Here is a 6,084-nt window from a genome sequence, read left to right on the forward strand (position 1 = left end):
AATATAATGCTGTGTGAAACCCTCAGCGGCAGTCCATGAACTTTCAACCACGGCCGGGTGGTGGCCTGTGTTGTTGACACCCAACTTTACCCTTAAATAAAATAAAAACTACTGAGTCTAGACGGCTGCAATTTGGTATGTTTGATGATAGGAGGGTGGATGACAAACATACCAATTTGCAGCCCTCTAGCCTTAGCAGTTTTCAAGATCTGAGGGCGGACAGAAAAAGTGCAGATGGACAGACAAATAGCAAACGTTCAATTGCTAACTTTAACTCGAAATAAAATAAAAACGACTGAGGCTAGAGGGTTGCAATTTGGTATGTTTGATGATAGGAGGGTGGATTAACCAATTACCAATTTGCAGTCCTCTACCCTCAGGAGTTTTTAAGAACTGAGGGCAGACAGGAAAAGTGCTGACTACTTGGCACTTTCATCCCAACTTACTCGAGATAGTCATTTGGAATCCCTTGTCCACGACGTTGCCATCTCTAGGATCAGACGTGAACACAGCGACCAGGTGCTGTGTCTCTCCGCCGTTCTGGTTCTTGACGATGAAGTCGGTGACTTGGTCGATGTTGCTGTCGCAAATGGCACTGGAAGATATATATTATTATTATTATTATTATTATTATTATTATTATTATTATTATTCATTATTATTATTATTATTATTATTATTATTATTATTATTATTCTGAAGATGAACCCTATTCATATGGAACATGTCCACCACCACAGGGGCCACTGATTTGAAATTCAAGCTGCCAAAGAATATGCATTATTATTATTATTATTATTATTATTATTATTATTATTATTATTATTATTATTGGTTGTAGGTCCACAATAATATTGCCTTTGAGTATATGGTCATTAATAGATATTAAAAGCTTTCGAACTTGTACTAAGTTCATCTTCATAGCAAAATGAAGATGAACTTAGGAGTCCATCACTTTTCTCGCTATGTGCGCCGTTTCTAGGGGTTTATTCAGAAGATAAACCCCTTTCATATGGAACAAACCTACCACCAAAGGGACCACTGATTTGAAATTCTAGCTGCCAAAGAATATGGCATTATTTTTGTTATTATTTTATTATTATTATTATTATTATTATTATTATTATGATTATTATTATTTATTATTATTATTATTATTATTATTATTATTATTATTAGTATTATTATTATTATTATTATAATTATTAATTATTCAGAAGTTGAACCCTATTCATATGGAACAACAGTCCACCACCAGGAGCCAGGGGGCCACTGACTTGAAATACAAGCTTCCAAAGGCTATTATGTTCATTAGAAAAGTTTTTATTTATTATTATTATTATTATTATTATTATATTATTATTATTATTATTATTATTAGTTATTAATAATATTCAGAAAATGAACCCCTTTCATATGGAACTAACTCTACACAGGAGCCACTGACTTGAAATTCAAGCTTCCAAAGGCTATTATGTTCATTAGAAAGGTATTTATTGTTATTATTATCAGTATTTTTAGAAGCTTCCAAAGAATATGGTATTCATTCGAAAGAAGTAACCGAGGGTATAATGGTATTAGAAAGTATTAGATTTATTGAGATTTTTTTTATGCTGTCAAGCCAAGGGGTGCTGGGTTCGAGGAGTTAAACAGCCAGATTATATAAGGAAATATAAGCATTACTTAAGGGTCTTTGCAGCGCCCCTTCGGCCCCTAACTGCAACCCCTTTCATTTTTACTGTACCTCCGCTCATATTCTCTTTCTTCCATCTTACTGTCCACCCTTTCCTAAAAATTGCGATGTGTTCCTCCTGTTACACCGCTCAGACCTTTTTCCTGTCAATTTCCGTTTCAGCTCTGAGTGACCTCATGGGACCCAGCGCTTGGCCTTTGGCCTAAATTGTACTATTTTATTCTGTTCTACAGGTGGGACTGAGAGAAGACCCCACAGTTGCACTAAGAATCAGAGGAATTTATTTCTGGTGATTAGATATTCATTTCTGGATGTAATGTGGTTCGGATCCCACAATAAGCTGTAGGTCCCGTTGCTAGGTATCCAATGGCTCAGCTCAGTGGTCTCGTTAAACTAAGATATACTTAATAGCTAGGGGAGTTGGACAGCAATACTGAAGAATGGCATCGGGAACGGAGGTCAAGTAAAAGGTTAAAAAGTAGATGCGGCTGGGGGTCGAAGGGACGCTGCAGATACCCTTTAGCCATGCCTACAGTGCACCACGTGAGGTGGTATTATTGCCAAAAATTAGCTTGAATATCACCTACCATTTCGCAGCAAACCTCACACTCGACAACAATACGAATCTCCCAAAATAAATGTTTATTCTCTCCTTTCTGTATTTTCTTCTCACCTCTACTTCCTCTCACCTCTACTTCCTCTCACCTCTACTTCCTCTCACTTCTTCCTAATGAACACCATAATATTCTTTGGAAGCCTGAATTTCAAGTCAGTGGCTCCTGTGGTGGTGGGCTTGTTCCATATGAATAGGTTTCATCTTCTGAATAATAATAATAATAATAATAATAATAATAATAATAATAATAATAATAATAATAATAATAATAATACTGTTAAAGAGAGTGGCGGAACTGAGTAAGTCGATTTTATACATAGTTCTTTTCTATTTTTCTTATAATCCACAGAAGCGGATTGTAAGAAAAAATAGAAAAAAAACAATATATAAAATCAACTCGTTTAATTCTGCCATTCTCTTTAACAGTATTGGCCCAAAAGAGGGTCTTTAACCAAACTAATAATAACATCGTATTAGATATCATAAGCATCGTCAATAGATCCAGAAGCGCCTCAGTGATGTGATCGGTATGGCCTTGACCTGCCACCTCGGTGGCCGCGAGTTCGATTCTCGGGTATTCCATTGAAGTGTGAGAGATGTGTATTTCTGGGGATTAGAAGTTCACTGTCGACGTGGTTCGGAAGTCACGTAAAGCCGTTGGTCCCGTTGCTGAATAACCACTGGTTCCGTGCAACGTGAAAACAACATACAAACAAAAACAAGTAGATTCGGACGAAGATCACAAGATAATCGTTGATTTTGAGAAAATATATAGACTTCTTCTACTCACTTCTGATACGTGTTGTCTCCCGTCATGATGAGGTTATCGTAAGCACAGTTGGTGGCCGTGTGGATAGCGTCTCCGGTATTGAACGACACCAGTACGAAACCTCTTTCAAGAAGCTGGAGAATAAAAAAGTAACCAGACTTTGAAATATTAAGCTCGACAGACGCTTAATGCATTTTCTCAACTTTTCCCCCAACACAAACATAAGAAGCACCTATTCGCACCTACTCAGCCATTCATCAGATAGCATTTGATAGACTTCAGCTTTTATAACTATTTTCATGATTATCCAGATTGCTTCTCTCCAATAATGATGAATTTCATACTGAAATTACTTAAGGAATGTTGTTATATTTCATGCCTAGCCAAGATACTTTTCTCTCTGTGTGCGTGAAATAATAGGTTTTCCATTTACTGAATTTTATTTATGTATTCTTCCTTTTCTTAGCCTGGTGACTAAACTATTCGAAAAATTGCCATTGATAAATACAAAAATGTTGCGGAATTTTGCACAGATTGTTGATCCTGTACAGGAATTAGGGAAAGAGGCATATTATTATTATGTATATATATATATATATATATATATATATATATAATATATATATATATATATATGATAAGCAGAAAGTCTATGCCAAGTGCTTTTGCCTTCAGTCGGTCATTGTCGAGGCACAATGCCTGAATGAAGGCGAAAGTGCTTGGTACTGATTTTCTGCCTATCATTTTCCTGTGGTATTCACTTATATAATGAAGTCACGTGCATCTACTGCATTAATAATAGCACATTAATTTGGACAGGATGGAATCTGAGGGAGATTCTTATTCAGAAAAAGTTAAAGTTTCGAGTTTTCAGAGACTGTCTGCCCTCATTGTCAGGTAGCTGACGATGAGGACAAACAGTCCTTGAAAGCTTGGAACTTCCCTGGATAAAAAAAAATCTCTGGTTTGGATACCGTCCTGCTTGAATGAGGTTCTATTATTAATTGCGTTAGCACACAGAATAATTGTGCAAGTGATCAAGTTTAATATATATATATATATATTATTGGGCACTTACATTGATGTTAAGGACGCACACACAGCCATCTGGGTAATTACTGGGGTAATTGGGCGAGGACCAGTACTCCGTATGTTCACCATAGGCCTGGTAGGTTGCAAAGTTGACAGTAACCGTCTTGTTGCATTCACCACAAGCTGCAACAGACCAACTCGTCCTGTTATGTATATATGTATATATATAGTTATAAATATATCCTATATATATATAGTATATATATATATTAATATATAGTTATTATATATATATCCTTTTTTATTCTTTGGTGATAACTAAGCATAACTATTCATGGGAGAAAGGATCTAATAATGATAGTCATTATGATGATAATTTTTGTCTTTGAAGTATGGAGGGGATAGTTAAATTGGTTGGCTGACCAGGAGTAACAAGGTATGTCTTGATGACAGAAAAGTTCCCAAGGTGAAATGAATAACTTACTTTGTCTGTAAAAGAATTGAATGGAGAGGCAATGTTGAGAGGGATATTTATATATTATATATATATATATATATATATATAAAGGCATTTAAATATTTTACGATGAGAGCAAAGTGTGAATTCGAGTAAGCAGACGAGAGAGTGCCTGGTTTGGTGTTAAAGAAGGTCAGAGACAAAGCTAAGGTATAATAACTTACGACCTGAATCCACAGGAGCAACAGTTGTTGTTGTAGTCGATGTTGTCGTTGTTGTTGTTGCTGGCTTAGATGTGGTTGTAGTTGTAGAAGTTGTTGTTGTTGCGGGAGTTGTAGTTGTAGAGGTACTTGTTGTTGTTGCTGGAGTTGTAGTGCTTGTTGTAGTTGTAGCTGGTGTTGTAGTTGTAGTTGTTGTAGCTGGTGTTGTAGTTGTAGTGGTTGAAGCCGGTGTTGTTGTAGTGGTAGCTGGAGTCGTAGTTGTGGTCGTTGTAACTGGAGTTGTTGTTGTGGTTGTTGAAACGGGTGTCGTAGTTGTGGTTGTGGTAACTGGTGTTGTAGTTGTAGTGGATTCCGGGGCGTGGTTGTTGTTGCAGTAGAAGTGGTTGTAGATTCCGGCGTGGTTGTTGTTGCAGTAGACGTGGTTGTAGATTCTGGCGTGGTTGTTGTCGTAGTGATTGTTGTGATGTCTGGAACCTTACAATGACATCTTTGTCCGTCCACGAAGTTGGTCACTATTTTGTAACCTGTTGGCTGTTATGAGTTATGAGTTGGGTTATTAAGGTTATTAATATTCTGCATTCTTCTATGTATCACCATTATGTAGTACAACTATGTATTTAAACAATGACTTTGTTTACGTGTTACAGTTAGGTATTTGTGTATGTATTTCCACTATGGATGACAACTATCTACTTGTTTTGCATTTCAACTATGTATTTCAATTATGTATTACGGCTATGTAATTATTTATGAATTACAACTATGTAATTCTTTACATATTTCAACTGTGTATTCCAAAATACACAAAGAAAATATTTCTCATTCTAACGTAGGGTTAACTAACAATGGACTCTAGATAAATATCTGTGAATATTATTAACACTTGAGACTTTCGAGTTAAATTAACATTCTGGAATCTTCTATGAATTACAGCTATGCATTTCAACTACGTATTACAGACATGCATTACAGAATACATATAAACGGGGGTCTTTTGTTGAATATCTTTTGAATATTATTCTATGGGATGACCCTTAAAACTATATGAGGATTAATACCCGGTACGTCCTTTGGCATTTGCAAATCACTCACCAAATCTGCTGACCAGATTTCGTACTTTTCGGCGAAGGTCATGGCGTCGCTCTTACCGGAAGTGACGTAGAGCGTGAGAAGCAGCTGGAGAATCGTCAACATGGCTTTGAGTCTGTTGACAAATAAAACTACTGACAGTTACACCCAAAGGAATTTATAACTCGTAAACTACAGTTTGGGCATAACTTACACCCAAAGGAATTT

Source organism: Macrobrachium nipponense, chromosome 41 (assembly GCF_015104395.2).
Source record: "Macrobrachium nipponense isolate FS-2020 chromosome 41, ASM1510439v2, whole genome shotgun sequence".
Lineage (NCBI taxonomy): Eukaryota > Metazoa > Arthropoda > Malacostraca > Decapoda > Palaemonidae > Macrobrachium > Macrobrachium nipponense.